General features: G+C 41.7%; 1 pseudogene; it reads left to right on the top strand.

Moving 5' to 3' along the window:
* Window positions 1-2,567: 2,567 nt before the first annotated feature.
* Window positions 2,568-16,292, top strand: LOC134334454 (zinc finger protein 850-like; annotated as a pseudogene).
* The last annotated feature ends 588 nt before the right edge of the window (window positions 16,293-16,880 follow it).

Genomic DNA, 16,880 nt, shown 5'->3' with positions numbered 1-16,880 from the left:
CACACCATGTAGTCCGTTAACAGTGTGCCATGTTGCTAGGCAACATGAGGGTGAACATAACATTCGCAATAAACATTCCTCCACAAACACTATTACACGATTTCTTGGACGAAACACCCGCTTAATGATTAGGATTACTGTTTATATTAATCTGGAGATTTCCATGTATAGTACATGACTTAAAATAGTGTTCAACCAAGTTTGTACTTTTCTTCGCTGGTGGGCTGGAAAGGTTTAATTTTTTTTCAGAATTTTTCTAACACTGCTACTTTCATTCTCTTCAGTTCTGTCCATCTCTTCACACCATTCATTCCCTGTTAACCCACCCAATATGTCAAAATTTACCTCAAATGTTTCCATTTTTAATGTGCTGCAAACTAGGTGCGAACTGACAGTGGCGTATTAATATGGAAGGATGTGAGGTGGTCATAGGTGTGCGTATATCGGGCATTATACAACAGATTTGAACGCGGCTCAGCCAATCAGAATTTAGGACCGGAACTATCCATTTTATAATTTAAATTTTAGTATACATTCACATAACGTTACACTTTGAACATTTCAGACTAACATTGTTAGAATTTTTTATCAAGGTCACGTAACGTTTATAGAACGTTCTACTGACGTTATTGTAAGAACGTTTGCTCATAACATTAGGAGAACTTTTACATAACGGGTGTGTTCGAAAACCTAGTGAGCTGCCTTGCTGTCTTACTGCCTACACAGGCAGCTGCCTCAGTAGAGAGGATTCTAATAAGTCATCCACTCATAAGGCAGGTTATTCGAACACGCTACTCAGACAGCGATTCCATCGGGTTTCGCTCACTAAGCTAACAGTTAGCATCTTGCCATTCAAGCCAATGGGATGCGGGGGCACGGCGCACTAGCATGTAAATATAACATCCCTCTGTGTACTGAAAATGGTTAAATTCGCTGACAAGCCCGAACTTGCAAATAAAAACACTTGTGCAAGTTTATACAAGTTAAAAATCAATAATAATTCATTTACATTTGAAAGTAACTCCATTCGTTTATCCGCACCGTCAGCCATGTTTTTTTATTTATCTCTAAGAGAAGAGCTGCCGCACTGAATTCTGGGATTGCCTTGATCACTAAGGACGCTTCTGATGCTCACTCATTCTTGAGTCAAAATAACATTGACATTTTAAGATGCCTAACTAGTGAGGATATTAAGGCATCTAGGATTTCGACCAGCCTCCTTCTCGGGAACGCGAGTAGGATGATGTAAAATGCATCTATGTAGAGAGAGAGCTAACTTTTACAACACACCCAAGGTTAGTGAAAGTTGTGGGGACGTTCCCTGTTAGCTGGGAAGGTCCTGGGTTCGATCCCCAGGCAGGGCAGCTCGGGTCTTTTCTGTGTAGAGTTTGCATGTTCTCCCCGTGTCTGTGTGGGTTTCCTCCTGGTGCTCCAGTTTCCTCCCACAGTCCAAAGACGTGCAGTGAGGTGACCTGGAGACACTAAATTGTCCATGATTGTGTTCGATATAACCTTAAGATGTATACGTTTCTGTCATGAATAGAGTTGCCAACCATCCCGTAAAATTTGGAATCGTTCCTTATTTAGAAACTAAACTTCGCGCTCCGTATTGAACTGATACAGGACGCACTTTGTTCTGTATTTTTATCAATGGGAGAGAAATGCTGCAGATTAGACTGAGACAGGGTGATATGTATGAAACAGAAGGAAACTGCTGCTACGGTGGGAATTAGAAAGCGTTTATTATTGTAAGTAGTTTTTACTTTTAGTCTTAGTAACGCCGTGTGTGCGCAGGCATATCAGCGTAATAACCTGTTTATGCACCGGAGTAGTGCAGTGGTAGAGCGCATCACGCATATTTTTCCGCCCTAGGTTCGAATCAGGCTTAGGTACTAAAGTAACACAAGTAGGGCCGGTGATATGGGGGCGCTGGGGTGGTCATTTTTTTACTGCCCCCCTAAGCAACACAGTCCAGAACCGGGGCTGCATGTCAGTGTGAAGATGGATTATGTAAAAATGTTAGTTTACACTATTGAGAAAAAATGTTACATGATGTTCTTTATGTTGTTTTGCTCAAAATATGGTTCTGATTTATTATTATAAAAAATGAAAATAATATATGTTAAACAGCCTAAATAAAACATTTTGATAATGTTCCTATGATGGTTCCTAAGAGCCATTATATTTTTATAGGTGCAACCCTAACCGCCAACCCCCCGCTCAGATAAACACCCTCCATCTCACCCCCCCAACCTATGCTTTCCGCCAACCCGCCAGCCCGGGGTGTTCCTTATTCCCAGTTCTGAAAGTTGGCAACCCTAGTCATGAATGTAAGCAAAAGTTTAAAACATGACGTTAAAATCCTAATAAACAAACAAACATGTTGGCATTTAAAAATACCAACTCACACACTTTGGATGAATTACAATGAAACTCCTTAAGTGGTAAAGTTCTAAAGTAGCCACATAACTAACACCAGTGTGTTTAACCGCTTGTTTATTAAAATATTTAACTTATTACTTAGATTCACTGACTGGAGTGAAGTCGGTTCAGCCAAATCATCTGAGTCAGTGAATCGGCTCACTCACCTTGTGTACTTACCAGCAACCAATCAGAGGACTCATAGGAACCGAGTTAATTGAGACCTCGGACTCGTGATTCCTGACTCAGTACGAAGATTCGAATCATTAACCCGGGTGATTCAGGAACCGCCCAGCTCTAATCAATTTAAACAACAACAATAAGTGAACGCGCTCGTACTGAGGTGAATCTGTAAGTATTTTTTATTATAAATGTATTACACTTAATTTTTAACTACATTCTAGTTAATGGTAAAACGAAGGTTCATAATAAAATACCACTGAGAATTTGATGAACTTGGCTAACGCTAACTGTTAGCACATGAATCACACATGATTCATCTGAGCCGATACAGCAAACCGAATCAAGTATTCGAACTGATTCATTATTTAAATTAAGTTTTGTAGAAAAGCATAAAGTTCTTATAGTTTTTACAGGTTTTTTCTTACAGTTTTATAAAAACAATGATCTGTTTTAGCATTGTTAACTGTTGTGTTTTCAGTGTCTGTACAGTTTCTATGTCTGTGATCGTCACATTTTCGAATCCATCAATAAAAACAGACAGCAATTATATGTAAATACATTCTGAGCTGTTGAAATGTGTAAGTATGTGGTGCTCTGTCTGTCTATCCATCCATCCATCCATCCATCCATGTGTGTTTCTCTTTATGTTAGATCTGTAATAATGCAGGCAGCAGAAGTGGGACACATCCCCCCCATGGATCTAGAAGATGAAGGATCTGAAGATGATTTCTTCTGTAAGTACATATGGAGCAATATAGCACTTGTACACCAGACAGTGTGCTACAGAACAGGATGGTCAGTATTGGGGTCAGTAATTAGTGGATAGTGAATCAGAATCTGTCCTGTATGGTTCTGTCCTGTGGAGAAGTGCTGCTTCACTCCAGTCTGGACTCAAGTGTTTAATGGAACCTGGATTTATGATAGAATTGAGAAAACAACAACACGCCTCCCTACACTAGTCCCAGTTGTTGAGCTTTCTTCACATGTTGATGTGATTTCAGGTGAAGTATCATTAATCCCTCTGGAACTCATCACCTCTGATAGACACCTCTCCTCAGTGTACCAATCGCTTGGAGGTGTCCTGCCTCTGAAGAAGGAGGAACCTGAAGATGAAGATGATCTCAGTAAGAATGTTTAAAATCTTGAGTAGGGCTGACAAACGATTAAAAATTTTAATCGCGATTAATCTCAGAATTTCCTATAGTTAATCGCGATTAATCACATTTATTTAAAAAAAAGAAGAAAACAAGGATTTTTAAGTGAAATGTTACAATTAAAATGGTGAACACATTTTATGCTAAATGTACTGTTGCTTGCGCAGCCATCTTAGGGTAGAAAGTCGGTATAAATTATGTTTTACATATGAATAAACACGGAGGAAAAGAAACACGCGTACACCATCAGTTTTCCTTAAACCGGAACTGTCACAACAGAAGTTATGCTTTATTTTCTTATCTGTCAGCATGTCAAAATAAAAGCACTTACAAGTAGTGTACTCATCAAATGAGAGCATATATTAACAAAACTCTAACACCCCCACTTGATCTCATGTAGTACAGAACGTAACTTGTACTTCACTCATACTTCACACAAATTCACATACCAAAAATAAAACTCTTGAATTTCTCCATTTTCAACTTCGTCACAGGTTTGGTCATAATATCTGCAACCATTTTCTCTGTAGGACAATACTCAATTGTTATTTTGTTTTCACTGAGTGCTAACCGAATGAAGTGGTATCGAATGTCTACATGTTTGCATCTCTGACCAAGGACGGATTAAGGATAGTCTGGGCCCCTGAATGATTTGTATTGTATCAATTCATCTGCCAGGCTCATGTTCAGATCTGAAGGATATGCTGCAGCGAGTGAGTTAGCCTTTAAAGTGAGCTCACTGTTGGACATATTGTCAGGCATGAAAAGAACATCAAATAGCTCAGTTAAGTGTGTGTATGCATTCAAACTGCTTGAAATTGCTTGTCTTAAATGTAAATAATTGCAAAATTGCTAAATTAATTTGTGTCTCTGTGCTTAAGAGAAATTGAACATAATAATTTTGAAACAATACAAATTCAGAAACATTAAGTAAGGGCCTGAATCGCATATTTGCAACAAAACGTCTGTTATGAAATATGGTAGCTTGCCTGGCAATTTGTAGGTCCCTAGAAAGTCAAGGAGCCATGGTAAACGACTTTTATGGAAGTCAAGGGCCCCATAGCAGGGGCCCTCGTGATCAAGGGCCCTCTAATGGTATGCCCTGCTCTTCTCTAGGGCCCCCTGGTAGGGGCTCTCATAACCAGGGCCCTCTAAAAATATGCTCCCCTCTTTCCTAGGACCCCTAATAGCCAGAAGTCGAAGTCAGAGCAGTGCCACAATGCCTCATCCTTTTTCATAAGGGGCCCAAAAGCATGGCTAGGGCCCAAAAGCATGGCTAGGGCCCCCAAAAGCATGGCTAGGGGCCCCAAAAGCATGGCTAGGGCCCCCAAGAGGCCCTGGGGTCAAAGTCCCTAATAGTCAAAGGATCCTTAAAATGGAGGGCCCTCGGAAATAAAAATATATTGTATCATAAATGTTGATAGGCATCGCAAAATGTTTTGGGCCAGGGCCCCCCCGGGGCCCCCTGACCTCAAGGGCCCCTGGGCGCTGGCCCCACTGGCCCGGTCAGTAATCCAGCCATGTCTCTGACGACACACAGGGTTCTTAGAAAGAGCAATTGTTCCCTGGTTGTCCTCGTATATCTTTACTGGTACGGTCTGATACCTACAATCCATTTCCTTTAGTAGCTGTGTGAGGTACAAACTCTCTTGAGTAGTGGCTGCAAGAGCCATGTATTCTGCTTCACAAGAAGACAAAGCAACTGTGGGCTGTTTCTTTGATTTCCAAGAAAACAAAGGTCCATCACTGGTTAGACTAAAACAATACCCAGTCGTGCTTCGTCTGTCATCTAAGTCAGACGCCCAGTCCGCATCGCTGTATGCCTCAAGTTTTAAATCCCTTTCACTGTTCTTGAAGCACGGCTCATAATCAATGGTTCCCTTTAGGTAACGTAACACGTTTGGCTGCAATCAAATGTTGTGCATGCGGTTCTGATAGATGCTGGGATAGTCTGCTAACAACCCAACTCAAATCAGGTCTCGTGCAAGTCATCACGTAAATCAAACTTCCCACTATCTCACGATAAAGTGCGTTATCAATTGGATCAGAGTTTGAGTCTAGTTCCCATTTTTGCTCACATGGGGTCGCTCTTGGCTTACTATCCAACATACTGAACCTCTCCAGTATTTCAGTTATGTATCCCTTTTGATTCATCTTTACAATTCCCTGGCTCTGATCAAAGTCTATGCCTAGGAAATGTCTAAGTTTCCCAAGATCTTTCATCTTAAATTTCGCTGTCAACTGTTCTTTTACTTCACTGAGCAGATGCTTGTCACTGGCAGCAATTATAAGATCGTCGACCCAAAATATTAACATTACTCTCTCAATCACATTACTCTTGTTTACTGTAAACACAGTGATCAACAGGGTTCTGCACAAATCCAATTTTAATTAGATGATCGTGTAGCATTTTATTCCAATTCCTACCAGATTGCTTAAGTCCATATAACGACTTATTCAACTTACAGACAAGTCTTTCTGCTGTGTGTGATTTCATCTCAAAACCCTCTGGCTGTTCCATATAAACCTCGCAGTCTATAGGAGCATGTAAATAGGCCGTTTTAACATCCATTTGGTGTAGATTGAGATCATATTGTGGTGACATTTGCATCAGGATGCGTACTGATGTGATGTCTGCAGTTGGGGAAAATGTCTCCTTGTAGTCTACTCCCATTATTTGGTTGTAACCCTACAAATCTTGCTTTGTATGTTTCTGATCCTTCAGCTTCATTTTTAATGGAATAAACCCATCTTCCCCCCATTGCACATTTACCTTCTGGTAAAGGGGTCAGTGTGTGTGTGTTGTTCGCGATGAGAGAATTCATCTCATCTTTCATAGCATTAATCCATAAATCTGCTTTTTCTGAGCTCACTGCCTCTCTGTAACTCTGAGGAATGTTACAGACTCTGTAACAGTAATCAATATTCGCTAGTGTTTGATCTGCATCATGCACATCATCTGTATCGTGCACATAGTCAGCCAAATACTGGGGTGGCTTCCTATTTCTCCTAGGGTAATGTAAACCGTGGTCATGCCCTTCCTGAGTGCCATCTTGAGTATCCCACTGCTTCATCAGCTTCAACTGGAAGCTTACTATCATCTTGAGCATTTTGGACAGACGGCACATATTTCCTACTAGGAAAATGACCTTCAGCTACCGGCAGGCCAGTCTGGGTCTGTTGCACTGCAACATCTTTTGTCAAAACGTTCACTAGCCTGTGTTTAAGGATTTTCCCAGTTGCTGGAAAATAAACAAGATAAGCAGGGCTGTACCTATCATACCCAACAAAAATTCCTTTTTCGCATTTCGAGTCTAACTTTTTCCTGTCATGCTTATAAGCGTAACATGTCGAACCAAACTTTCTCATCTTGGAAAGATCAGGCTTTCTCCCAGTCAGTGTATGGTATGGTGTTTGTTTTAGATGGCTATTAAAACACCTGTTGCTGATTACTGCAGCAGTCGATACTGCATACGTCCAGAACTCTCAAAAAGTGTCCGCCAATTCCGCTCTGCTGTGCCATTTTGATGTGGCGAATATGGTGCAGACGTCTCATGTTTTATGCCCCTTTTTCTAAGAAGTGTCTGGAAATCACTTCCTGTGAATTCCGTGCCATTATCTGATCTAAGGCATTTTACCGTCCCATACAATGCTGTGTCAGCTAAAAACTGTTCAGTGGCCTTGACAGTATCACTCTTTGCTTTAAGTACACAAACACTGAGCTTGAGTAGTCATCTGTGAATGATATGGCATACTTAAACCCTTCTCTTGCCACAGGATCTACAGTGTATCACAAAAGTGAGTACACCCCTCACATTTCTGCAGATATTTAAGTATATCTTTTCATGGGACAACACTGACAAAATGACACTTTGACACAATGAAAAGTAGTCTGTGTGCAGCTTATATAACAGTGTAAATTTGTTCTTCCCTCAAAATAACTCAATATACAGCCATTAATGTCTAAACCACCGGCAACAAAAGTGAGTACACCCCTAAGAGACTACACCCCTAAATGTCCAAATTGAGCACTGCTTGTTATTTTCCCTCCAAAATGTCATGTGACTCGCTAGTGTTACTAGGTCTCGGGTGTGCATAGGGAGCAGGTGTGTTCAATTTAGTAGTACAGCTCTCACACTCTCTCATACTGGTCACTGAAAGTTCCAACATGGCACCTCATGGCAAAGATCTCTCTGAGGATCTTAAAAGACGAATTGTTGCGCTACATGAAGATGGCCAAGGCTACAAGAAGATTGCCAACACCCTGAAACTGAGCTGCAGCACAGTGGCCAAGATCATCCAGCGTTTTAAAAGAGCAGGGTCCACTCAGAACAGACCTCGCGTTGGTCGTCCAAAGAAGCTGAGTGCACGTGCTCAGCGTCACATCCAGCTGCTGTCTTTGAAAGATAGGCGCAGGAGTGCTGTCAGCATTGCTGCAGAGATTGAAAAGGTGGGGGGTCAGCCTGTCAGTGCTCAGACCATACGCCGCACACTACATCAAATTGGTCTGCATGGCTGTCACCCCAGAAGGAAGCCTCTTCTGAAGTCTCTACACAAGAAAGCCCGCAAACAGTTTGCTGAAGACATGTCAACAAAGGACATGGATTACTGGAACCATGTCCTATGGTCTGATGAGACCAAGATTAATTTGTTTGGTTCAGATGGTCTCAAGCATGTGTGGCGGCAATCAGGTGAGGAGTACAAAGATAAGTGTGTCATGCCTACAGTCAAGCATGGTGGTGGGAATGCCATGGCCTGGGGCTGCATGAGTGCAGCAGGTGTTGGGGAGTTACATTTCATTGAGGGACACATGAACTCCAATATGTACTGTGAAATACTGAAGCAGAGCATGATCCCCTCCCTCCGGAAACTGGGTCGCAGGGCAGTGTTTCAGCATGATAATGACCCCAAACACACCTCTAAGACGACCACTGCTTTATTGAAGAGGCTGAGGGTAAAGGTGATGGACTGGCCAAGCATGTCTCCAGACCTAAACCCAATAGAACATCTTTGGGGCATCCTCAAGCGGAAGGTGGAGGAGCGCAAAGTCTCGAATATCCGCCAGCTCCGTGATGTCGTCATGGAGGAGTGGAAAAGCATTCCAGTGGCAACCTGTGAAGCTCTGGTAAACTCCATGCCCAGGAGAGTTAAGGCAGTTCTGGGAAATAATGGTGGCCACACAAAATATTGACACTTCAGGAACTTTCACTAAGGGGTGTACTCACTTTTGTTGCCGGTGGTTTAGACATTAATGGCTGTATATTGAGTTATTTTGAGGGAAGAATAAATTTACACTGTTATTGAAGCTGCACACAGACTACTTTTCATTGTGTCAAAGTGTCATTTTGTCAGTGTTGTCCCATGAAAAGATATACTTAAATATCTGCAGAAATGTGAGGGGTGTACTCACTTTTGTGATACACTGTATAGGATTTGCTAGATCAGTGTGGATCATCTCAAATACTGCTTTAGCTCGCACATCAGGTTCCCTATTCCTACTTTGAGTAAATTTTCCATGAGTACAGACTTCACAATTCACTTTAGACATTTCAGCCTTACCCTTGATCCTCATTCCCTCTACTACATTTTGCAACCTGGAAACATCATCATAGTTACAATGACCAAGAATCTCATGCCAGGTTTGAATGTCGTAGCACCCATTGCAACTGTCCCCATCTTCCTCCTCAACAATGTTCAAATAGTACAGTCTGTTGTATTCCTTTATGTAAAAATTTGTACCATTTTTGTGAATAAGTTCATCACATCCTTGGCGAAAACTTACTGAAGCTCCATTAGCTGTTACAGCTTTAACTGAAAAAATGTCCTGAGGATATGAAGGAATGTACAGTGCTTTCGCTAATGTCACATTTACAAAGTGTCCATCACGATCTATCAAGCACACCTCTGCATCGCCCCTTTTTAGTGCTATGCCGCTAGTTTTCTTACCGTCTGCTAACTCAACGGTATGACTTTCAGATTGGAATGCGTCGTCGAAGCTCTTAAATTTTCTGATGTCAGTAATTATGTGTGAAGTTGCACCCGTATCAACCATAAGGCCATTCTGTTTGAGTCCACATTCCTGAAAATCACTCGACTTGAAAACAAACGTGTGTTCCTCTGCGTCGGTCGTCTTTTTCACATCGTCCTTCTTTTTGCGTCGGCAGGATGTCTCCCTGTGGGTTCCACTTCTACAGTAGTTGCACCACTTAGTTTGTGCACGGCGGCTCCCGCTTGTACACGTTCTGGCCATGTGCCCTTTTTGTCCACAGTTGTAGCATGTTATATCTGTGTCTGTATTTTTGTCTTTGCTTTTTCTTAGTGATGGTACATAGTTAATTTTCATCACATTATCATCACTGAAGTTACTTTGATATTTCTCAGTATCTTTAAAGCTCCTTATTTTTGTCTTAAATTCTGCAAAGGTTATATTGTCATTACTCTGATTAATATGTATTGACGAATGTTTATATGACTCTGGTAAACCTTTCATAACCATGGAAATCAACAGTCCATCACTAAGTGTTTCACCAGCATTTCTTAATGCAGTAATGGCGGTCTCCGCCCAAATAATGTAGCTAGTTACAGTTTCAGTCACTGATTTCTGGAGGGAGTTTCCCTCTTCCCGCGTAATAGTCTCTCAGTATTCCAAGCGCTTTTCTCCCGTCATCTGCTGCTTCTCTCATAACTAATGAGAGGCTCTTATCATCTAAGAATTGAATCAGTTCAGCATATGCTTCTTCATTTTTAGCTCTGTCTTCATTTGCATTACCTTCTGCATCGGGCGGGTTCAGTATCGTCTCTTTGAGTCCCTGTAAACGCAGATGTCCTAGAAACTTTGTCTCCCACAGTTCGTAATTACTTTCATCTCCGTCAAAACACAACTTGCTCCATCGATTTCCTATGTCCCTCCTGGGCCCATAACTTGTTGCTTGTGCAGCCATCTTACGGTAGAAAGTCGATATAAATTATGTTTTACATATGAATAAACACGGAGGAAAAGAAACACGCGTACACCATCAGTTTTCCTTAAACCGGAACTGTCACAACAGAAGTTATGCTTTATTATCTGTCAGCATGTCAAAATAAAAGCACTTACAAGTAGTGTACTCATCAAATGAGAGCATATATTAACAAAACTTCAACATGTACTTATGTTAAAAACTGCTGGGACAAGAGAAAACTGTAAGGGAGTTTTATTCACTCACATACAGTGGGGTCAAAAAGTATTTAGTCAGCCACTGATTGTGCAAGTTCTCCTACTTAGAAAGATGAGAGAGGTCTGTAATTTTCATCATAGGTACACTTCAACTATGAGAGACAAAATGAGAAAAAAAAATCCAGGAAATCACATTGTAGTATTTTTAAAGAATTTATTCGTAAATTATGGTGGAAAATAAGTATTTGGTCAATAACAAACAAGCAAGATTTCTGGCTCTCACAGACCTGTAACTTCTTCTTTAAGAAGCTCTTCTGTCCTCCACTCGTTACCTGTATTAATGGCACCTGTTTGACCTCATTATCTGTATAAAAGACACCTGTCCACAGCCTCAAACAGTCAGACTCCAAACTCAACCATGGCCAAGACCAAAGAGCTGTCGAAGGACACCAGGAAGAAAATTGTAGACCTGCACCAGGCTGGGAAGAGTGAATCTACAATAGGCAAGCAGGTTGGTGTGAATAAATCAACTGTGGGAACAATTGTAAGAAAATGGAAGACATACAAGGCCATTGATAATCTCCCTTGGGGTCAAGATCTCATCCCGTGGGGTCAAAATGATCATGAGAACGGTGAGCAAAAATCCCAGAACTACATGGAGGGACCTGATGAATGACCTGCAGAGAGCTGGGACTAAAGTAACAAAGGCTACCATCAGTAACACACTACGCTGAGAGGGACTCAAATCCTGCAGTGCCAGGCGTGTCCCCCTGCTTAAGCCAGTACATGTCCAGGCCCATCTGAAGTTTGCCAGAGAGCTTATGGATGATCCAGAAGAGGATTGGGAGAATATCATGTGGTCAGATGAAACCAAAATGGAACTTTTTGGTAAAAACTCAACTCATCGTGTTTGGAGGAAGAAGAAAAACCCAAGAACACCATACCTACTGTGAAGCATGGGGGTGGAAACATCATGCTTTGGGGCTGTTTTTCTGCAAAGGGGACAGGACGACTGATCCGTGTTAAGGGAAGAATGAACGGGGCCATGTATCGTGAGATTTTAAGCCAAAACCTCCTTCCATCAGTGAGAGCATTGAAGATGGAACGTGGCTGGGTCTTCCAGCATGACAATGATCCCAAACACACTGCTCGGGCAACGAAGGAGTGGCTCCGTAAAAAGCATTTCAAGGTCCTGGAGTGGCCTAGCCAGTCTCCAGACCTCAACCCCATAGAAAATTTGTGGAGTCCGTGTTGCCCAGCGACAGCCCCAAAACATCACTGCTCTAGAGGAGATCTGCATGGAGGAATGGGCCAAAATACCAGCTACAGTGTGTGCAAACCTGGTGAAGACTTACAGGAAACGTTTCACCTCTGTCATCGCCAACAAAGGTTATGTTACAAAGTATTGAGTTGAACTTTTGTTATTGACCAAATACTTATTTTCCACCATAATTTACAAATTAATTCTTTAAAAATCCTACAATGTGATTTCCTGGATTCTTTTTTTCTCATTTTGTCTCTCATAGTTGAAGTGTAGCTATGATGAAAATTACAGACCTCTCTCATCTTTCTAAGTAGGAGAACCTGCACAATCAGTGGCTGACTAAATACTTTTTGGCCCCACTGTACTAGGCAGTAATACTATCCAGCTGAGACCCTTGACTTCGTATATATGTCAGATTGTAGGTTAAAATTTCTCCATCAGCAAACATTGTAGATCAGCGGTGCTTTAGGTGGGATAAGGCGTAGTTATTGTAACAGACTTTTCTTAACAATGGTTTGATGGACGTTTCTACACGAAGTGAGTGTGTTTTGACTCTTTGGGGCTTCCATAGTTCATGTAATTAGCATGCTTGGCTAACGCGCTGACTCTGTGCGCTATTCGGTACCGTAACAGAAGAAGTTAATAAAGTGTTTTGCTCCCGACAATATGTGAATATAGCGTGTATTTATTTCTTTATTAAGCGAGTGCATCACTACGATGCTCGGTTACATTATGTTAACAAACCGCAAATGAAAAACGGTGGCAAGTCTCAACATGAACTACGGATGACTCGCAGGGCCAAATAGAATTTGCGTTAACGGCACTATTTTTTAAAATCGCGTTAAATCGAGATCGCGTTAATGCGTTATTATCGCGTTAACTTCGACAGCCCTAATCTTGAGCAATGAAACATGTTTTATTTATTAATGGATCATCTGTCAGAATGTTTCTATCATCAGTAATGATAATAATAATAATGATATTTATAATATTAATAATATAATCCAATAAATAAGAGGTGTGAAATAGTAACTATTGTGTATTGTTCTATTGAAAGTAAAAGTGCTGAGGTTATTTCCTCTTTATCTCACTCTATATTCTGTGTCTTTGGTCCTCTTCACTTTTAGCTTTGAAAATCATTTGATCTGCTCTGTGTTTATTGTGTTTATAATTGATGGTGTTACAAGAGCAGCTTCTGTTTTTCTTCTTCAGGATTGAACAACGATTCCTGCTGCTCCTCGAGTCCACGTTCCTGTACCACCCCAAATCATCTCCACAAACACATCAAGACCCCCCACAGTGTCAAATATGAGACCCTGGTGAAGATTAAGACTGAACATGAGGATCTGACGCCCACCAGAAGCTCCAGTGATCAGCAGACGTCCTCTGGTGCTGTCAGCATTAACAGCTCTCTCACCAGAGAACAGAACAGAAGTAACGTCTGCTCACAGTGTGGGAGGAGCTTTTGTTCTCTAAGTGCTCTTAAAAAACACCAGCGCATTCACACTGGAGAGAAACCTTATCAGTGCTCACAGTGTGGGAAGAGCTTTAGTTCTCTAAGTGTTCTTAAAAAACACCAGCGCATTCACACTGGAGAGAAACCGTATCAGTGCTCACAGTGTGGGAGGAGCTTTAGTTCTCTAAGTGCTCTTAAAAAACACCAGCGCATTCACACTGGAGAGAAACCGTATCAGTGCTCACAGTGTGGGAAGAGCTTTAGTTCTCTAATTGTTCTTAAAAAACACCAGCGCATTCACACTGGAGAGAAACCGTATCAGTGCTCACAGTGTGGGAGGAGCTTTAGTTCTCTAAGTGCTCTTAAAAAACACCAGCGCATTCACACTGGAGAGAAACCTTATCAGTGCTCACAGTGTGGGAAGAGCTTTAGTTCTCTAAGTGCTCTTAAAAAACACCAGCGCATTCACACTGGAGAGAAACCTTATCAGTGCTCACAGTGTGGGAAGAGTTTTAATCATCAGGGTGTTCTCAAAATACACCAGCACATTCACACTGGAGAGAAACCCTATCAGTGCTCACAGTGTGGGAGGAGCTTTAGTTCTCTAAGTGCTCTTAAAATACACCAGCGCATTCACACTGGAGAGAAACCTTATCAGTGCTCACAGTGTGGGAAGAGCTTTAGTTCTCTAAGTGCTCTTAAAAAACACCAGCGCATTAACACTGGAGAAAAACCTTATCAGTGCTCACAGTGTGGGAAGAGTTTTAGTTCTCTAAGTGCTCTTAAAAAACACCAGCGCATTCACACTGGAGAGAAACCTTATCAGTGCTCACAGTGTGGGAGGAGCTTTAGTTCTCTAAGTGTTCTTAAAATACACCAGCGCATTCACACTGGAGAGAAACTGTATCAGTGCTCACAGTGTGGGAGGAGCTTTAGTTCTCTAAGTGCTCTTAAAAAACACCAGCGCATTCACACTGGAGAGAAACCTTATCAGTGCTCACAGTGTGGGAAGAGCTTTAGTTCTCTAAGTGCTCTTAAAAAACACCAGCGCATTCACACTGGAGAGAAACCTTATCAGTGCTCACAGTGTGGAAAGAGTTTTAATCATCAGGGTGTTCTCAAAATACACCAGCGCATTCACACTGGAGAGAAACCTTATCAGTGCTCACAGTGTGGGAGGAGCTTTAGTTCTCTAAGTGCTCTTAAAAAACACCAGAGCATTCACACTGGAGAGAAACCGTATCAGTGCTCACAGTGTGGGAGGAGCTTTAGTTCTCTAAGTGCTCTTAAAAAACACCAGAGCATTCACACTGGAGAGAAACCTTATCAGTGCTCACAGTGTGGGAAGAGTTTTAATCGACAGGGTCATCTCAAAAGACACCAGCGCATTCACACTGGAGAGAAACCTTATCAGTGCTCACAGTGTGAGAAGAGTTTTAATCAACAGAATGATCTCAAAATCCATCAGCGCATTCACACTGGAGAGAAACCGTATCAGTGCTCACAGTGTGGGAGGAGTTTTAATAATCAAAGTTATCTTAAACTGCACCAGCGCATTCACACTGGAGAGAAACCGTATCAGTGCTCACAGTGTGGGAAGAGTTTTAATAATCAAAGTTATCTTAAACTGCACCGACGCATTCACACTGGAGAGAAACCGTATATGTGCTCACAGTGTGGGAAGAGTTTTAATCGACAGTGTGCTCTCAAACTACACCAGCGCATTCACACTGGAGAGAAACCGTATATGTGCTCACAGTGTGGGAAGAGTTTTACTCAACAGGGTCATCTCAAACTACACCAGCGCATTCACACTGGATTGAAACCGTATATGTGCTCACAGTGTGGGAAGAGTTTTATTTCTCTAAGTGCTCTTAAAAAACACCAGCGCATTCACACTGGAGAAAAACCTTATCAGTGCCCAAAGTGTGGGAGGAGCTTTATTTATCAGGGTGATCTCAAAAGACACCAGCGCATTCACACTGGAGAGAAACCGTATATGTGCTCACAGTGTGGGAAGAGTTTTAGTTCTCTAAGTGTTCTTAAAAAACACCAGCACATTCACACTGGAGAGAAAACTTATCAGTGCTCACAGTGTGGGAAGAGTTTTAATCGACGGGATAATCTCAACATACACCAGCGCATTCACACTGGAGAGAAACCGTATCAGTGCTCACAGTGTGGGAAGAGTTTTAATCGACAGGGTCATCTCAAATTACACCAGCGCATTCACACTGGAGAAAAACCATAACAATGCTCAGTGTGTGGAAAGAGTTTTAATCATCAGGGTCATCTCAAAAGACACCAGCGCATTCACACTGGAGAGAAACCATATCAGTGCTCAGTGTGTGGGAAAAGTTTTAATCGACAGGGTTATCTCAAAATACACCAGCGCATTCACACTGGAGAGAAACCATATCAGTGCTCAGTGTGTGGGAAGAGTTTTAATGAACAGAGTGCTCTCAAAAGACACCAGCGCATTCACACTGGAGAGAAACCTCATCAATGTTCATAATGTGGGAAAAGTTTTAATCAACAGTTATCTCAAAATGTAGTTTTATTTAGTTTCATAACCTCATTACAAGCCCTGAATTGTTCTGTAATAACTTGTTTAAAATGTTTGTTCTCAGGTTTGTTCTGTCTGTATTGAAATAAACTTTGTGGTTATTTTATTTCTTCTCTCCATTCTTTCTCAACTATTTGTTATTTTGGGTTGTATTTCTCTACAGCAAAGTTGCTACACCAGTGTTTTGGTAGAAGAACAAATAGGGAGCCACCCTGAACTTCAGCCCAACATTAAAGTCACCCCATCCCTGCTTCCCTTACCATGTCAATCACTCCTCATCCACTATAGTTGAAGCTGGTGCCTACACTTGACTACAACTTAGGTTTGGGAGAAATGACACAGCAACTGGGAAAAACTCCGTCCAACTCCTAACTGACTGCTTATATATTACCCAGCATTCCCTCTTTTCTCCTTGATGGATCCTTGTACCTGCCTGTTCCGCATTCCCTCCACAGCTCTTTCCATTCTTGATTTTCTAGATGAATAAAAATAAATAAATCAAACAAGGGTTTCAGCTGCCTGGAATAAAGAGGGGGCGTCCTGAACTCCTGCCCCACATTCTCAGAGTTCCCCACTGCACTCACAAGTGCAGTACCTTGACCACTGTACTACCTGCCGTAAATCTATATGACTGAACTGGATGTTCTCCACCACTATGAATGTGTGGGAGATTTTAGCAG

This window comes from Trichomycterus rosablanca, chromosome 2 (genome assembly GCF_030014385.1).
Source record: "Trichomycterus rosablanca isolate fTriRos1 chromosome 2, fTriRos1.hap1, whole genome shotgun sequence".
NCBI lineage: Eukaryota > Metazoa > Chordata > Actinopteri > Siluriformes > Trichomycteridae > Trichomycterus > Trichomycterus rosablanca.
This window is presented reverse-complemented; position numbering and strand designations above follow the sequence as displayed.